At 43.2% G+C, this 18913-nt stretch overlaps 1 protein-coding gene across 4 annotated transcripts in view; it reads right to left on the reverse strand.

Annotated features, from left to right (window-relative positions):
• RCBTB1 (RCC1 and BTB domain containing protein 1) overlaps positions 1-16141 on the reverse strand; it is a 53570-nt gene extending 37429 nt beyond the window's left edge. For all 4 annotated transcript variants that reach the window (XR_004247751.2, XM_032150900.2, XM_032150899.2 and 1 more), the window contains exons 1-2: positions 16012-16141; positions 11079-11158 (exon numbers count right to left, since the gene is read on the reverse strand). The gene's annotated coding sequence lies outside the window, so the exon portion shown is untranslated. The remainder of the gene's footprint in view (positions 1-11078; positions 11159-16011) is intronic.
• Between the last annotated feature and the right edge of the window lie 2772 nt (positions 16142-18913).

Genomic DNA, 18913 nt, shown 5'->3' on the forward strand with positions numbered 1-18913 from the left:
GGGCAACATGGCGAAACCCCATTTCTACAAAAAAATACAAAAAAAAAAAAAAAAAAAAAAAAAGGCCAGGCGCAGTAGCTCACGCCTGTAATCCCAGCACTTTGGGAAGCCAAGGTGGGTAGATCACTTGAGGTCAAGAGTTTGTGACCAGCCTGGCCAACCTGGTGAAACCCCATCTTTACTGAAAATACAAAAAAAAATTAGCCTGGCAGTAGTGGCGCATGCCTGTAGTCCCAGCTACTTGGGAGGCTGAGGCAGGAGAATCACTTGAGCCCGGGAGGCAGAGGTTACGGTGAGCTGAGATTGCACCACTGCACTCCAATCTGGGCGACAGAGTGAGAGACCCTGTCTCAAAAAAAAGAAAAAATAAAGAAAGAAAAATGAATAAGAAAAAGAAAAATTATTAGCCAGGCATGGTGGCGCATGCCTGCAGTCCCAGTTACTCAGGAGGCTGAGGTGAGAGGATTGCTTGAGCCCAGGAAGTCAAGGCTGCAGTTGAGCTGAGATCACAACGCTGCGCTCTAGCTTGGGTGACAGAGGGAGACCCTGTTTCAAAAAGATTAATAAAATAAACAAAAAGAAACAAGATGCCCCTCAGACGACCTCTTGTGCCTCTTACAAAACAGATAGAGAAAGGAGTCATAAGAAGTCAAGCCATATAAAGCCATACAAGCAGCTAAGTAAATTTCAAGAAAATCCAGAAGCAGGTTTTCCTGGAATTATGAACCATATCGAGTTAGTCTTCAAAATGCTTAATTTTACATGATACAGAATTAGCCAAAAATATGACTCACCACTTTAAAATTACAACACAAAAGGTAAGACATTCAAAACCACACAACTTCCTGACAGCAGCACAATTATTCTAAAATCATTAAACAAATATGGGCAACTCTGCCCTAAGGGTTTGGTAATCTACTGCAAGATCAGGCTAACCTTCATAATGATAGGGCATTATTATACGCACTGACTTCACCCATTGCTAAATTACATGAAGCTTTATTTTACAAGGTATTTCTCCAAAGACTTGTCATTTAAGAGTCAATTCAAGAAACAGGTCATGTATCTTACATGTCCACAACCATCATAAAAGAAAAAGGCATCCCCAACAGGCTTGGTAGGGTGGAAACAACAGAGTGCTGAGGACTGTGTCCCAGGTTTGCTTTTAAAATCAGTCAGTATGACAGCTGTTTGCTGTTTTGAGCCTGGGTTTCCCCCAAACCTAGAAATTTGTGATTTTATGTTCAAGATATAATGAAGAAGCTGGGGGATTTCTTGAACGGATAAGAACAACAGAGGCAGTAATATTGGCCAAGCAAGTAATTATCCCTAGCAAGACAATCAAGCAAAGCTAAGAGCAGGAAAGAAGAAACAAATAACTATCCTGAACCTGCCTTGTCGTAGACACTGTTAATTAGGTAGCTTCCATACATTATTTCATTTAATCTTCGTAATACTCTTGTGAGGAGGAGACTGTAAACCATTTCTGACAGATGAGTACTGCGGCTCAAAGGTGAAATGACTCGCCAAGGTCACATGGCAGACCCCTCTAATTTTTCTTGTGGAGAATATCAGTCCTGGCCCTTGAATGGCTGAACTTCCTCAACATCACTTCTTTCTGACTTTATCTTGCCTTGTGAATGTACAGCAGCATCTGTCTTTAAACTGTTTCCAATATAAAAAGTATCTAGGCCGGGCACGGTAGCTCACATCTGTAATCCCAGCACTTTGAGAGGCCGAGGGGGGCGGATCACCTGAGGTGGGGAGCTTGAGACCAGCCTCACCAACATGGAGAAACCTTGTCTCTACTAAAAGTACAAAATTAACCAAGCATGGTGGCACATGCCTGTAATCCCAGCTACTCAAGAGGCTGAGGCAGGAGAATCGCTTGAACCTGGGAGGTGGAGGTTGCAGTGAGCCGAGATTGCACCATTGCACTCCAGCCTGGGCAACAACAGTGAAACTCCATCTCAAAAAAAAAAAGAAGTATCCACTCTCCCAATAAAAAGCATTCCACGAGATGCTTCTGCTTAGATTTGCCTGGTTAAACCTCATGAATGTCATTTATTCCTGCACTTTTGCATCAACCATTGAGAGGCAGGCCTAGAGAACACATGTGACCTCTGTCCTCGGAGCTTACAACATACAAGGTGCATCCTTGGGCTGGAGACTGCTAAGGCACAAAGTGTGTCTTCATTAGACCATGCTCAACCTGGGCAGCTGAGGACATGAACTGGCATCCTTGGAATTCAGACAAGGTTCCCTGAGAGGTTTTGTGGGGCTATGTGCCAGGCAGAACAACAGAACAGGGTCCTTAACTTGGGCATGTGGCATTTCCCTCCTAAGGCAGCAGAGTGTAACGGTAAATACCACCAAAACTTTCTAATTTACTCAGAATTACCACCATCCTCATTATAATTTGACTATTGTGGTGAGGTCTTTAATTATTCCATTTTCCTGGGGGCAGTGGCACCTTTTGCTACTATTAAGAAAACCACATTAAGGATCATAATTATATCAACCTTAAGAGGAATTAATGTGTATACACTATCAATCCAATAAACTAAAGCTGGTGCAATCATTAAAAATTAATGAGTATTTCATCTGTGATAAAATCTACATCAGACTTAAGAACTGTGCAGTTAACAATGACTCAAAAATACAGGATCGGCTGGGCATGGTGGCTCACGCCTGTAATCCCAGCACTTTGGGAGGCCGAGGCAGGCAGATCATGAGGCCAGGAGATCGAGACCAGCCTGGCTAACACGGTGAAACCCCGTCTCTACTAAAAATACAAAAAAAAAAAATTAGCCGGGCATGGTGGCGGATGCCTGTAGTCCCAGCTACTCAGGAGGCTGAGGCAGGAGAATGGCGTGAACCCAGGAGGCGGAGCTTGCAGTGAGCAGATCGTGCTACTGCACTCCAGCCTGGGCGACAGAACAAGACTCCGTCTCAGGAAAAAAAAAAAAAAAAAAAAGCAAAAATGCAGGATCCATTGCAAGGAACAGCAACATTAGTTAGGACAGCTCTGATATCATGACATCTACTAAATTTGCCTAAACATGAAAGAAAAGTATTAACAGACTTGTTCTAACTATGGATTTCATTTCAAAGGAATATAAATGTAGTTCAACTAAATTTCATTTAAATAATCATTCCAGGCTGGGCACGGAGGCTCACACCTGTAATCCCAGCACTTTGGGGAGGCTGAGGCAGGCAGATCAGTTGAGGTCAGGAGTTTGAGACCAGGCTGGCCAACATGGCAAAACCTGTCTCCACCAAAAATACAAAAATTACCCCGGGTGTGGTGGCAGATGCCTGTAATCTCAGCTACTCAGGAGGCTGAGGTGGGAGGATCATCTGAGCCCAGGAGGCAGAGGTTGCAGTAAGCCAAGACTGTGCAACTGTACTCTAGCCTGGGTGATAGAGTGAGACTCTGTCTCAAAATAATAATAATAATCACTCCAGAGGGTTGCACAAGAATTTTGATGCTTCAAATAGGAAGATATGAAGTGATACTATTTGTGTTCTATTCCTGTATGAAGGAGGCACTGCTAATGGGAAGAACCTTCAACTGGCCTATTCAGCCCAGGCCTTCCCTGACAGTCACGCACCTTGGTAAGTACCCTGAGCAAGGTAGCCCAACTCTCTTCCTTCCCATGGTACTACGCTTTGTCCAAATTATAAGCACCCCCAAAGAAGCAACCCAACAGAAGCTGCCACACAAACACGTCATACAGCTAAACTATGTGCATAACCCAAATTCAAAACAAAACCACGAAAATAAATGTACCCTGTAAGACTTAGTTAGCTTAGCTATGTTATAAAACAATATGTACTGTATGATTACAATTTTTCTAAAGTATAATATATACAGAAATGTATATGCCAAAATATATCTCAATGGAGAGATTACAAGTAGCATCATTTTCTTTCTTTGTATTTTTATTCTATTTTTTTGGCCTGCTATCCCCACTTCTTTGTTTTTTGTTTTTTTTTTCCGTCAGCAGGGTTGTGGCCAGAAAACAAGTCCTATCAGTCTCCTACCTCACTTCCCCCTTGGAAATCAGATACACTTCCTCATCTTTTTTTTTTTGTTTTTTTTTGAGATGGAGTTTCGCTCTTGTTGCCCAAGCTGGAGTGCAGTGGCACGATCTTGGCTTACTGCAATCTCTGCCTCCTGGGTTCAAGCAATTCTCCTGCCTCAGTCTCCCAAGTAGCTGGGATTACAGGCGCCCACCATTACGCCCGGCTAATTTTGTATTTTTTTAGTAGAGATGGGGTTTCACCATGTTGGCCAGGCTGGTCTCAAACTCCCGACCTCAAGTGATCCACCTACCTCGGCCTCCCGAAGTGCTGGGATTATAGGCGTGAGCCACCGCACCTGGCCTTCTTTGTATTTTTAAAATATAGTCCCAAATTTCTTCTTCTTTTTTTTTTTTTTTGAGACAGAGTCTCGCTCTGTTGTCCAGTCTGGAGTACACTGGCACCATCTTGGCTCACTGCAAACTCCCCCTCATCAGTTCAAGCAATTCTTGTGCCTCAGCCTCCCGAGTAGCTGGGATTGCAGGTGTGTACCACCATGCCTAGCTAATCTTTGTATTTTTAGTAGAGACGGGGTTTCACCATGTTGGCCAGGCTGGTCTCAAACTCCCGACCTCAAGTGATCCACCCACCTTGGCTTTCCAAAGTGCTGGGATTACAGGCGTGAGCCACCACACCTGGCCTTCTTTGTATTTTTAAAATATAGTCCCAAATTTCTTTTTTGGGGGGGTGGGGGAGACAGAGTCTCGCTCTTTTGCCCAGTCTGGAGTACACTGGCACCATCTTGGTTTACAGCAACCTCCATCTCCCCAGTTCAAGCAATTCTTGTGCCTCAGCCTCCTGAGTAGCTGGGATTACAGGTGTGCACCACCACACCCAGCTAATTTTTGTATATTTAATAGAGACGGGGTTTCACCATATTGGCCAGGCTGCTCTCAAACTCCTGACCTCAGGTGATTTGCCCACCTCAGCCTCCCAAAGTGCTGGGAGGCCACCATGCTCAGCCAGTCCCAAATTTCTATAACAAACACTTTGTGACCAATAAAATTAACAAATATTTCCAATGAAAATAAAAGTTCAATTATTTGAATTATGTTTTACCCCTAGGCTGTTAGAAGTTTTAAGATGCACTCTTGCTTTAGATTCATAACCTAGAGTGGCAGAATGTTTCAGGCAAAATCTGGAAAAATGAATTATTATAAAATTAAATGTAGATGGTAGAAATGTAAGATGATACAGCTGCTATAGAAAACCAGATGGTGATTCCTCAAAAAAAAAAAACATTAGAATTATATTATCTAGATAAACTCCATTTCTAGCACATACCCCAAAGAACTGAAAGCAGAGTCTTGAACAGATAGTTGTATACCAACGGTCAAAGCAGCATTATTCACAATAGCCAAAATGTGAAAATAATCCAAATATCCATGAACAGATGAATGGATAAACAAAATGTGGTCTACACATATGATAGAATATTATTCACCCTCAGGAGGAAATTCTGATACATACAACCACAGGGATAAACCCTGAAGACATTATGCTAGTAAGTTAGACAAATATTGTATGATTCCACTTACATGAGGTACCTAGAACAGTCAAATTCATGGAGACAAAGTAGAATTGTGGGTGCTAGGAGCTGGGGGGAGGTAGGAATGGGGAGTTATTGTTTAATGGGTACAGAGTTTCACTTTGGGGTGATGCAAAAGTTCTAGGCAACAAATATACGAAAAAGTATTCAACATCACTAATCATCAGAGAAATCCAAATCAAAACCACAATGAGATACTATCTCACACCAGTCAGAATGGCCATTATTAAAAAGTCAAAAACAAAAGATGTTGGCGAGGCTGTACAGCAGAGGAAACACTGTACACTGTTGGTGGGAATGTAAATTAGTTCAGCCACTGTGGAAAGCAGTTTGGAGATTTCTCAAAGAACTTAAAACAGAACTACCATTCGATCCAGAAATCCCAAGACTGGGTATATATCCAAGGGAAAATAAATTGTTCTAAAAAAAAAAAAAAACATGCACTTGTATGTTCATCACAGCACTATTCACAATAGCAAAGACACAGAATCAACCTAGGTGCCCATCGACAGTGGATTGGAAAAAGAAAGTGTGGTACATATACACCATGGAATATTACATGGCCATAAAAAAGAACAAAATCATGGATGCAACTAGAGGCCATTATCCTACGTGAATTAACACAGGAACAGAAAACCAAATACCACATGTTGTCACTTAGAACTGGGAACTACATATGGGGTACACATGGATATAAAGATGGGAACAACAGACACTGGAGACTACTAGAGGGGCAGGGAGGGAGGGGTACACAGGCTAAATAACTACCTATTGGATACTATGCTCAATACCTGGGTGATGGAATCATTCGTATTCCAAAGCTCAGCATCACACTCTATACCCATGTAACAAACCTGCATATGTACTCCCTGAATCTAAAATAAAAGTTGAAATTAGGTCAGGTGCAGTGGCTCACGCCTGTAATCCCAGCATTTTGGGAGGCCGATACGGGTGGATCACAAGGTCAGGAGATCAATACCATCCTGGCTAACACGGTGAAACCCCGTCTCTACTAAAAATACAAAAAAATTAGCTGGGCATGGTGGCGGACACTGGTAGTCCCAGCTACTTGGGAGGCTGAGGCAGGAGAATGGCGTGAACCCGGGAGGCAGAGCTTGCAGTGAGCCAAGATCGTGCCACTGCACTCCAGCCTGGACGACAGGCATCTCAAAACAAAACAAAAAAAGTTGAAATTTTTTTTTTAAGTAGTCTAGAGATGGATGGTGGTGATGGTTGTACAACAACGTGAATGTACCTAATGTCACTAAAATGTATACTTAAAAATCGTTAAAATGGTAAATTTTACACTATATATATTTTACCCCAATTTTTAAAAATCAGATAATCATCCTGTGGGCTTTTATCAAGCCTGCATTAACAAACTCAAAGACACATTTCTAAAATTAAATATAGAAAGGTTTCAGTCCTAAAAAATGTGTTTGGAAAAGTAAAATCATACTGTTTTAATCATGTCTTGAGAATACAAGTTCAGATTAGGGAAATTCTCAACGGAGCATTTATAAAAGAAATATAGCCTTCTTAGAACTTTCCAGTGCATACAGCAATTTAAACCAGACCAAACAAATTGCTAAGATGACAGGTCCTTCCAGGGCTTGATTGATAATTATAAAAATGATGAGCTGTAATTAGAATGTCAGTCATCTTTAAATAGTTACTTCTGAAGTACCTCATTAAGATAGCAATTTTTTTGCAAGTCTTCCATATTTTATTTAGGAAATACTTTCTGAAAAACAATATTAATGTGTTGCAGCCTGAATTACCACTCTTTATGTGTTATTATTAGGTGAATCAATGACTTTTTTTTTTTACAGTATAGAGATAAAACAAGGGTGCAAAGAAAGAAAAGACGAATGCAAAAATGCAAGCAGAGGTAGAAAGAGTGTAACGTCCCTAAAGATAATATGCCAACCCACTTGGCTCTTCGTATTTTCTCTGGCACTTGAAAATACATCCTGTATCCCCACTGCACTTATCCTACGTCCATTAGTCCTACAGATCAATATCCCATTCCCTGGGATGGCTTATCCTAGCTATTGGCACTGTCCCTCAGAGAACCTGTGGCATGAGGAAGAAAAGGTTATTTTACTTTATACTCTGAAAGCAAATTCAGTCAGGACAAACACAGGCCTTCCAATTTTAGAAATCTACATTTAGAACTGGAAGGCTGAAGGAGTAATGTAGCAACTAATCTTTTAATTCCTCTAAGAGCACATTTATTTTACTTTCCCCAAGGAACAAATATTAAGGAAAGGTTAATTTTATTTTAGTTTATTTTACTGACCTAGCAAAAATATATTTGAACATGCTTATGGTGATTTTAAAAACAACAGGAAATGGAGAGAAATGGTACAGGAAAACTGGTTTTGATGAAATAATGGTCTCAATATTAAACAACACTGGAAATTTAGGGTTGATCTGTAGGCACACGGCTTCCACACAGACCTCAACTAACCAGAATGTATTTGTTTGGGATAGTTTAAATTGCTGTATGTACTGGCTTTTAAATGCCACCAATAGGGTATTCTACCTTTAGATCTGGCTTCTATTTGACCTTAGAGCTAAGGAAAAGAGTGGGAAAAGAGTAAGCAATCCTTCAGCATTGGCTAGCACCAAGATTCTGCGCTTCTGGTGCCATTTTAGAAGGATGAAATGAGTTTGTGTCATTCTTTACTATGGAAGCTGATAGCCAGAGGAAACTGGAAGGGCTCTGAATGTTGGAACAATCATTTTAAGTAGCCTAAACATTCTTCAGCATACAAGCTACTGCAAGCTTTAAACTACTCAAAACAGCAATTTCTAATATGCAAAATGATATTTTTAATTGCAAAAACTTTGAATTAAAGCATTTACACATACACTGAAAATTCCTAATAGAGGTTTCTCTATTTTTGTAAACTAAATGGGTGATGATTTTACTTATCAGTTTAAGTTACTAAGCTGTCTTACGAAAAAAATTTATAGTTAATGAGCTACTGATAAAATCTAAGGCGCCTTGGAAAAAAGCACTACTGTATGCTAATGTGAACAAAATCCAGTTGTCCCTCAGTATCCGTGGGGGACTGGTTCCAGGACCTCCTGCAGATACTAAAATCCAAGACGCTCAAGTCCCTGATAGAAAATGGCATAGTATTTGCACATAACCTACACACATCCTCCCAAATACTTTAAATGATCTCCAGATTACTTATAATACCTAATACAATGTAAATGCTTGGTACATAGTTGTTATGCTTATTGCTTGAGGAATAATGACAAGAAAAAAATACTCTACATGTTCAGTACAAACGCAATTTTTTATATTTGCAATTTGAGGTTGGTTGAATCCACAGATGTGGAATCCATGGATAGAGAGAGCTGACTTTAATAGCATACATTAATTCTTCTTCTGCAATGACCCCAGATACCAAGAATGCCAGGGACATCATAAAGAACAATACAATCATGGTCTCTGCCTCTGAGGAACTGAAGGTCTAACGGAAAGTCAGATCCTAAGTCAGTGGAAAACTAGAATGCAAATACAACTGGAATAATTAAGGAAATGAATGTACCATGCAAGTATATGGTCCATGTGATACATGTTAATGTGTCAAATGGGAAATAATGATGTGCAAACTAGTGACAACTATATAAAAATTGTATATAACAGAAAACAATTACACGAAATCCCAGAAACCAAATTCTCCATATTCTAACAGATGATAAAATTAAGCCTTTCCTCAGTGAAGATCATCCAGTTTCCTAGAAGAATAAGTGTTCTTCGTAGCCTTCTTCCTTTTTTACCATTAAACATTCCCATTTGAGCACAAAAGATTGAAGGGTATGACCATCTTTATTTCTGAATTCATTTAATTCTAGAGAAACATTCAAATAAGAGAGCTCTAGGGTTTGGGGTAAACTTTTTGGTATATAACATTACAACTTATGTCTTCCATCTATGCTACAGCAAAAGCAATTCAAAAACCCTCTCAAGGTACAAACAGCCAAATGTTACTCATACCAATTTCTTACATATAATTCTGATGGGCTTTTTGAGACTGAGCAAATGCTCAGTCTCACTGAGATACCAAATGTATTTCCCACGTCCAGATAAGCCTCTAAGAATCAGCCTCAAACATTTTTAAATAAAAATAAAACTTAAAACCATTTCACCCACTCTATGGTATAAGGGCTGCAAATCACAGGCAAAGTTTCGAAGATGTGCTGAGACACTAATACTGTCATTGCCCCAGCTGTCATCCACTTCTCTCTCCTGCAAACACACAGTACTACGAGAATGAAAGGGAGGCCGGGCGTGGTGGCTCACAACACCTGTAATCCCAGCACTTTGGGAGGCTGAGGCGGGTGGATCACAAGGTCAGGAGATCAAGACCATCCTGGCTAACACAGCGAAATCCCGTCTCTACTAAAAATACAAAAAAAGTAGCCGGGCGTGGTGGTGGGTGCCTGTAGACCCAGCTACTCTGGAGGCTGAGACAGGAGAATGGTGTGAGCCCGGGAGGCGAAGCTTGCAGTGAGCCAAGATGGCGCCACTGCACTCCAGCCTGGGCAACAGAGCGAGACTCCGTCTCAAAAAAAGAAAAAAAAAAAAATGAAAGGGAAAGGAAGAATGCCCTGAATGCTTGACTAAGGAGTCTGAGAATGTAGCCTTCTCCAAAGTAGTTTGTCATCCTTCAAGATGAAGCCACCTGTACAGGTGAGTGAAAATACCCCCACCTTCATTTAAAGAACAGTATGACTAGTGTTTTAGAATTCTGATCGTGCCTACCCTTTGTTTCATAAGTTTTGTTCAAATTCATCACTAATTTTAGAGGAAAATGTAAGTTCCTACAACTGTCATTTCCCAACCACTAATAAGTTATTTGACTTGAAGCACAATTTGCAATAATGGCCTCTGTAAGCATTTCTTTAGCCCCATCATCCAAGGGGCTGCTTTCATCTCATTCATTTCATCTCATCTCACTTCTAACCTGAGCCATGTGCTCAAAAAGCAAACGAACCAAGTGGCAATAGCATTAGCAGTGAAAAAAATAACATATCTAGGGTTGTGAAGCTGACTGAGATCTTATAAAAGTATTGCTTTTATAGGATACTGTTGTTTTCAAAAGGAAACCAGAAAAGAAATATCGATGATTAGAAGTAACGTTTTTTCTGTAAGTTTGTTCTTTGTTACACCAAACAAACAGGGGTCATGTGGGTCAAAGTTTAAAGAAATAGATAGATGGCTGGGTGAAGTGGCTCACACCTGTAATCCCAGCATTTTGGGAGGCGAAGGCAGGAGGATCACTTGAACCCAGGAGTTCAAGACCAGCCTGGGCAACATGGCGCGACTCTGTTTCCTTAAAAATAAAAAGATTAGCCAGTCATAATGGTGTGCGTCTGTAGTTAGTCCCAGCTACTCAAGAGGCTGAGGTGGGAGGATCACCTGAGTCCAGGAGGTTGAGGCTGCAGTGAGCCGTGTCCACAGCACTGTATTCCAGTCTGGCCAAGAGAGCAAGATTCTGTCTGAAAAAGAAAAAAGAAATGGATAAAATATAATACTTCACTTTATTTTCCAAATGAATTCAAGGCTGGAATTGGGGGGTCAAATTCAAATCTATATATGGTTTCATGAATCTTTCTCATGTGGATATCCCAAAAGTGATTTCTCTATTAGTCTCCAGTTGTATGAAAAGTATCAACTATATCCTGCAATGACCTAAAGCCAAACTGAAATTCCAGCAATGGACTGGCAGAACCATACACTATTAATTCAATAAATTTTCTTAGGTAAACAGGACACAGGGCCAACACCAACAGAAATTACATGGAGTGGGGGGGATCTAGACACATAAACAGATGCTCACAACAGTGTGGCTGGTCTCTGATGGGGAGGGTCAGATGCTGTGGAGGCAACAGAATTGGGAAGTGTGCTTCAGCTACCTAAAGAGAAGCAGGCGCCTACAACAGTGAGCACTCATGCCAGGTAAGACTCTGGTGGAGGAACCGAAAGAAAGTCAGCATGGCTGCAGCCAAACAACTCAGGCTTTATCCTAAGAGCACCAGGTAATCCCTGAAGGGTCTTAAGCAGGAAAGTGGCATAAACAGATGTAGGTCTATGAAAGATTACTTTGGCTGACCACAGAGACATGAGACGACAAAGGAGTGCTTAGAGGGAGTCCAGATGGCTATGGTAAGCCAGCAAAGAAGGGATTGAAGCCCACATCCGGGAAATAGAGAAAACTGAACAAGAAGGAAAATCAAGAAGATTCTGCAACTGGCTGAATGGGACAAGGAGCACTGGATAAGTAGAAAGGCAGAGCCGAAGATCACAGGCAGATGCTGAGCTTGAGTGAGAGAGAACTGTGCTGCCAGTCACTACAGCAGAAAGCACAGCAGGCCTCAGGGGTGATGAGTCCTACTGTGGACATTTTGTGCCAGGTACCTGTGGGATATTAAAGTGGACAAGTCCCAACAGACGGATTTAGAAATCTGAAGCTCAAGAAAGGTCTGGATTGGAGATTTGGAAATCCAGCATGAAATCACCCAGGAAAAAAGCAAGCGGAATAAGGAGAGCGAGTATCTTAAGAAGAACTCTAAGAAACTCCAACAAGAAAGGGACAGGGAGTACCCCCTAGAAGGGACTGTGAAGGAAGAGGTAGACCAGGAGGAAAACCAGGAGAGCAGAGTGTCACAGAGATCTGGGGACTTGAGCATCACAGGCAAGAGGCATGCTAGTGTCGAATGCTGCTGAGACGCCAAACGAGGGAAGGGTTGAGAAACTTCCATTGGATTTAACAAGGAGAATTATCAATGACCTGAACAAGAACAGTTTCACCGAGGTTGTGGGTGGAAGAGGCCAGGTTGCAGCAGGTTGAGGTGTATGTGAAACGTGAAGAAAAGGAAACCATGAGTATAAACAACTTGTTCAAGAAATTTCACTCTGAAGGAAAAATGAGAAATCGCATAGTAATCACAGAATGTGATGGAGTTGCAGGACGTTTTCTGTTAACCTTTTTAATGTAAACATTGTTAGAGGCTTGAACATGCTTGAATTAATGGGAAGGAGCCAGTAGAAACATCAAAGAGGAGAGGACATAACAACTCAATGAGGGCCTTAAGAAAGTAGCAGGGAATGGGATCCGAAGCAGAAGTGCAACAGAAGCGCCGGGCGCGGTGGCTCATGCCTGTAATCCCCGCACTTTGGGAGGCTGAGGCAGGTGGATCATCTGATGTCAGGAGTTCGAGACCAGCCTGGCCAACATGGTGAAACCCCATCTCTACTAAAAATACAAAAATTAGCTGGGCATGGTGGTGGGTGCCTGTAATTGCAGCTACTCAGAAGCCTGAGGCAGAAGAATTGCTTGAACCTGGGAGACGGAGGTTGAAATGAGCCAAGATCACACCATTGCACTCCAGCCTGGGCAACAAAAGCAAAACTCTGTCTCTAAATAAACAAATAAATGCAAGAGAAACTGTAGAAAGGAGCAAGTCTTCCTTTTCCTTCTTCCACAAGAGGAGGAGGAAAGGGTGAATGTGAATAAAAGCCAGTTTAAAGGTTAGGAATCCAGATGCTGGAGGCATACTCATTCTCTCATTCTCATTCTCTCTCCCCGCTGAGTCTCCATTTTACATGCCCACCAGCAATGTACAACAGTGCTTTCTCCAATATTTACTGTGTGTCTTTTGTATTATACCCATCCTAGTGGATGGGAGGTGGTATCTCGTGGTTTTGATTGGCATTTGGAGACCATTCTCTTCTGAGGTCACCTATTTTTCCCTATGAAGAAAGAGTTAGGCTTTTTGCTAAGAGTAAGAGGGGAAGTAGCAATAAAAAGTGGAGTGGAGGCTGGGTGTGGTTGCTCACACCTGTAATCCCAACATTTTGGGAGGCCAAGGCGGGAGGACTGCTTGAGGCTAGGTGTTCAAGACCAGCCTGGGCAACATAGGGAGACCCTGTCTCTACAAAAAATAAAAAAATTAGTCGAATGTGGTGGTGCGCACCTGCAGTCCCAGCTACTTGCGAGTGGGGAGGATCACTTGAGCCTGGGAGGTTGAGGCTGCAGTGAGCTATGATCACACGGCACACTGTACTCCAGCCTGGGCGACATAGTGAGACCCTGTCTCAAAAAAAAAAAAAAAGTGGAGTGGAGCAACTGGGGGGAAAACGTTGGAGAAGTCTGAAGCAGTCACCAGGGAGGATGGGAAAGAGCAGTGAGCAGAGAAACCTAGCAGGATGGTAAGACCCAGCCCAGAGAAAGCTGGAGACCGTAAGTCTTTAAAGGTACCCATCTGGTCTCCCGTGAGCTCTTCTACCCCAGGAAAGAGGTGTGCTTTTGTGTGTCTGTGTGTGTGTTTTAAATCTGATCTAACACATAGTTGATTTATATAATTATTTCATTAACTGATCTCCTCTATAAGTCTATTCTGGCTAAATTCAGACAACACTCATCATACCCCTCTTGTGCATTCTTCAGCACATACACAACATGTACTTTTTTTTTTTTTTGAGATGGAGTCTCACTGTGTCACCCAGGCTGGAGTGCAGTGGCACAATCTCGGCTCACTGCAACCTCCGCCTCCCCAGTTCAGGTAATTCTCGTGCCTCAGCCTCCTGGGTAGCTGGGACTACAGGCGCACACTACCATGCCCGGCTAATTTTTAGTAGAGACGGGGTTTCACCATGTTGGCCAACCTGGTCTCGAACTCCTGGCCTCATGTAATATGTCGCCTCAATCTCCCAAAATGCTGGGATTACAGATGTAAGCCACTGCACCTGGCCAATATGTAACATTTTTAACTTTTTGTAAAACCAGAGAATATTTTGAAATGTGTCCGAATGCCCTGCCTAGGTTCTAGACTCTGTGAGGCCCCAGCCTCCTTTCCTATGCATGACTTACTGTTTAATGTAGTACACACAGAAGGAATATCATCATCATAATAAAGGTCTTCACTTTCCTTCACAGTTTCATCTACCCCACAATGATTCCCAGGAAAAGGAGGGTACTGTTTCAGACTTCCCAGCTCCCGTATATTAGGTGGAGCCAAGTTCTTGCTGCAGCATATGAGCACTCTTTAAAATTTTCAAATAATTTTTTAAAAGCTACAAGCTTGACAGTTTTGGGTTTTTATGGCTACTTGTTTTCTGAAGTTCACAGAACTTTATCGTTTGGATCACACACTTAAAAAAATCACTTGCAAAAAGTCTCTTTAAAGATGAGTATGCTTCCTCTTCAAGAGAAACAGACTAGCAGGTAGAAGAAAAAGGACCCGTCTAGAGTATTAATAAATAGACTGATATTCACACAATGGATTAAATGGATTAAAGTCCATCCCACAGATGAACTGCTGTATTAATAGAATCCAAATATACAGCTACATCCCCGGCCCTGAAAGCAGTTTAAACGGGTGAAATTCACCCAGTGCTCACTTGAAATGAGTACTCTAAAGTTTAAAGCACCTATAAACTGCCCTCAGGATTCAATCATTTTTCCATTCCTTCCGGCATTATATACTTTGACGTTTTAATGTTATTAGCCCACAATACACACCAGTTTCAGAAACTCCGTTTTTGTCCTCTAAGGGCTTTAATCCTCCCAAAAAACGAATGGGGCAAAAGCAAGGAAGATCATGAATCTGGTTTTCTAAAAGCATTATTACAAGACTGCTTTATAAAATTGTAATCCCCAGCTGCAGAGAGTTCCGCAGATGGTACTCTGGAAGTGTCTTACATGCAAATAAATAAAAACAAAAGGCCACTTATGCGAGCAGAACACAGCGTGCTCGATAGTCATCTTAAAATAAACCGAGCAGGTAGGTACTTTACCAGAGGCAGACAAGGGAAACGTCACTTATTTAGAGTTCACCGCACGCCTGGATAAAAGTCCTCACTAACAGAATCCCTACCTTTGTGGATTCTGTGTCGGAAAGGGAAACGATAAAGAATACGGTTTGTGACAGCACTACTCTCAGGAGAGATGCTAAGATCTTGGAAAGGACAGAGAATAGGGAGAGTTGGAGGGGAGGTCTCCTCTCAGTAAAACGGCACCCACAGCAGTCAGACTTCAGCTACGAGCAAAATCGAGTCCGTGCACCTGAAAAAAGAGAGGGAGCAGGGAAAACTTTCCCTCGCCTCTCCCCATCCTTCCCTCCTCCTCGCAGGAGGGCACATTAGCTGAGATGCTGGCGGGGCCGGGCCGGGGACCCCATCCCTCGCCCCGGACCCAGCGCCCGCGGGGACTGCCCCGGAGCCCGAGCGAGGGAGGCGGGAGGTGCAGGAGTAACGGGGCACACCCGGCCCGGCCTGCGGGGAAGGGAAGCAGGGGCAGGGCCGCGGGGGAAGAGGCCTCCGCGAGCTCGACCCCGCGCCCACACGCTACCTGCGAGGTCAGCTGCTGCCGCGCCGTCCCGCGGGACCTCAGGGATCTCCGAAGCTCCGATGGGCGCAGAAGTGCGAGCGAGCGGCGGTGCCCACCGGCAGCGAAGAGGAGGAGCGCCAAGGCGCGGGGCCCGCCGGGTCACGTGGCCCCGGCCGCCTCACGTGACCCGGTGCAGCGCGCGCCTGGGACGCTGCCCAGCTGAGCATCCCGCACCGCCCCGGCCCCGGCCCTGGCCCTGGCCGAAACCCTGCTCTTCGGGCCTTAGAACCTGACTTCTCTAGAAGCCGATTGGCCGTCTGAGGCCCGCCCCGAGGCCCTGCCACAGGAGCGTCCCCATGAAATCCGGTGGCTGCTGCCGGGACTTACTGGCTTTTGTCTCTGAGGAACCAGGAACGCGCGAGGCACGGGCTCCTGCTCTGCTCCCCGAGATGGCTTGGCTGTGGGGAGGGTCGGCCTACCATCCCTAGAGACCTAGGACGGAAAAGCGACCGAGAAACTTGGCTCCCTACCCACTCTGGGGCGCGTCTGGCCCCTGGGCACCACCCAGGTGGTGCTGCCTGGGACGAAAGGCCGCGGAGCTGGGACTAGTTTGTTTTTACTGGAGACGCGCCTCTCCCTCCCCGCCCCTCACCTCCTGATTGAAAACACCTAAGGCAGGCCAGGGACTAGGGAAGGTGGCAGCTGGACAAAGGTAAGAAGGAAGGAGGAGATGAGGCACAGGTCCTGGTATTGGAAAGAGGCAGAGGTGCGTCGGAAGCAGGCCGTCAAGGTTAGACGGGACCTAAGAGGGCATCTGGTCCAACCGATTCTTGTTACCAGTGAGTAAACTGAGGCCAGGAGAGGGACTGCTACAAGCTGCTCCAGCCTATCAGCTATAAAGACTACAGTCCCTTTATAAAATACCGTACAGCTCTCGGAGAACTCCCGGTTGGCGCTGCAGGATAAAATCCAAACTTGTTGGCATAGCATTCCAGGCGCTTGTTCACTTACCTTTCCCATTTGAACTCCTAGGAATAAACAGAAAAACATTTCGTTTTCTAAATATCACCAGATAACTTCACTTTTGGTAACCTGAATTACTAAAAAAGTCCTACTGTCCCTCATCTCTTGCCACTTCCCCAACATTACTCGAGGCTCTGGCTACAAATAATTTGTTTTCCTTGACTACTCAACTTTCTTTGGATTATTTACCTTTTCTCTAAGTTTCTTTACTCCTTTTTGCTTTGTTCATTCTTTTGTCTGTATCTGAAATGTCCTGAATCACCACCTCCCCCACTTAAAGAAAACCAGGGCCAGACAGTAGTTAGAATGATAAAAAAAAAAAAAAAAAAAAAAAAAAAAAATGGTATTAAGAAACTAATGCAATAAGAGAATTGAGCTCAGTTCTGTATCTATTCTGAGGTCTCCCTCCTGTTGCATTAGTTCTTGAATAAAATGTTTTTACCACTTCAACTACTGTTTGGCTCTGGCTTTCTTCAACAGCTTCCAAAGTACACGTTTCCTACTAATCTTTCAAAATCCAGGTCAAATACCGCCTACTCTTGTCTTCCCAGCATCCTCTTCCCTGATTTTTTAACAACTGAAGTTCATCCAGACAGTGTCAGCTGCAACTTCTTCCCTGATTTCCAGAATACTATATATATTCTGATACACCTCACGCTGCCCAGAAATAGACTGCGTATTTCCTGTAAAAGGTGAATTGTCTATTGCTGTCTTCTCCCCTAGATTATAAACTCTTTGAAACAGGATTCTTCTGGGTTTAGAACAGTGCCTGGCATGTGATAGACCCTTAATACCCACTGAATGAAGTGGCTTGCCCAAAGTAGTGGCAGTTGAGTGAATTTACTAGAAGAGGCCTGTTTTGCTCAAAGAAACTAAAATCAGTTTCTTTTGGTTGCAACCTGATCAAAAGAACTTGTGTAAACATGTTTGAGAGAAAAACGAGGGCATGGGGTGTGAGTAATGAAATATGTCCTGAGCCCTCACTGCTTATGTGTCAGATGCCATACTTGGAGCATCTTGGAGGATAAAAAGCTGAATGAGACATGGTTGCTGTTAAGGAATGTGTAGTCTGGTTCATTATTCCAGTACAGGGTGAAAAGTATTATGATACAAGGTGCTAAGTGAACACAAACCAGGGACCACAAATCAGGGAGTCAGGGAGAAACTTTGTGAGAAGGTCAATTGGACAGGAAGTAGATAAGAAGAGAGGAAAAGCCATTCCAGGAGAGAGCAACGTGTTCAAAAGTAGTGACACATGAAACAGTACTATTTGTTTAGGAAAAAACAAACAGGTAGGTGCAGTGGCTCACACCTGTAATCCCAGGCCAAAGCAGGCAGATCACTTGAGGTCAAGAGTTCAAGACCAGCCTGGCCAACTTTGGAAAACCCTGTCTCTGCTAGAAATACAAAAATTAGCCAGCTATGGTGGCACATGCCTGTAATCCCAGCTACTTGAGAGGCTGAGGCACAAAAATCGCTTGAACCCAGGAGGCAGAGGTTGTAGTGAGCCAAGATCACATCACTGCATTCCAGCCTGGGTGACAGAGTGAGACTCAGTCTCAAAAAAACAAAAACAAGTAACCCTATATTGATGCCTTGATGACTTCATTTACCTCTAGGATGAAGGAAACCAAATCAGGTTAATTTTAATATACTTGAAAGAATGACATATTTACTGGTATTGGTGTTATTTATTGTATTGAATAACTTTCTACCAGGCACATCATAGGCTCTACATCTAAAATTGGCCTAGGCCAGGCACTGTGGCTCATGCCTATAACCCCAACGCTTTGGGAGGCCCAGGTAGGTGAATCGCTTGAGCCCAGGAGTTCGAGACCAGCCTGGACAACATAGCAAGATGCTGTCCCTATAAATAAATAAGAATAAAACTGGCTTGGAC

This window comes from Hylobates moloch, unplaced genomic scaffold, assembly GCF_009828535.3.
Source record: "Hylobates moloch isolate HMO894 unplaced genomic scaffold, HMol_V3 SCAFFOLD_4, whole genome shotgun sequence".
NCBI classification, from domain to species: Eukaryota; Metazoa; Chordata; class Mammalia; order Primates; family Hylobatidae; genus Hylobates; species Hylobates moloch.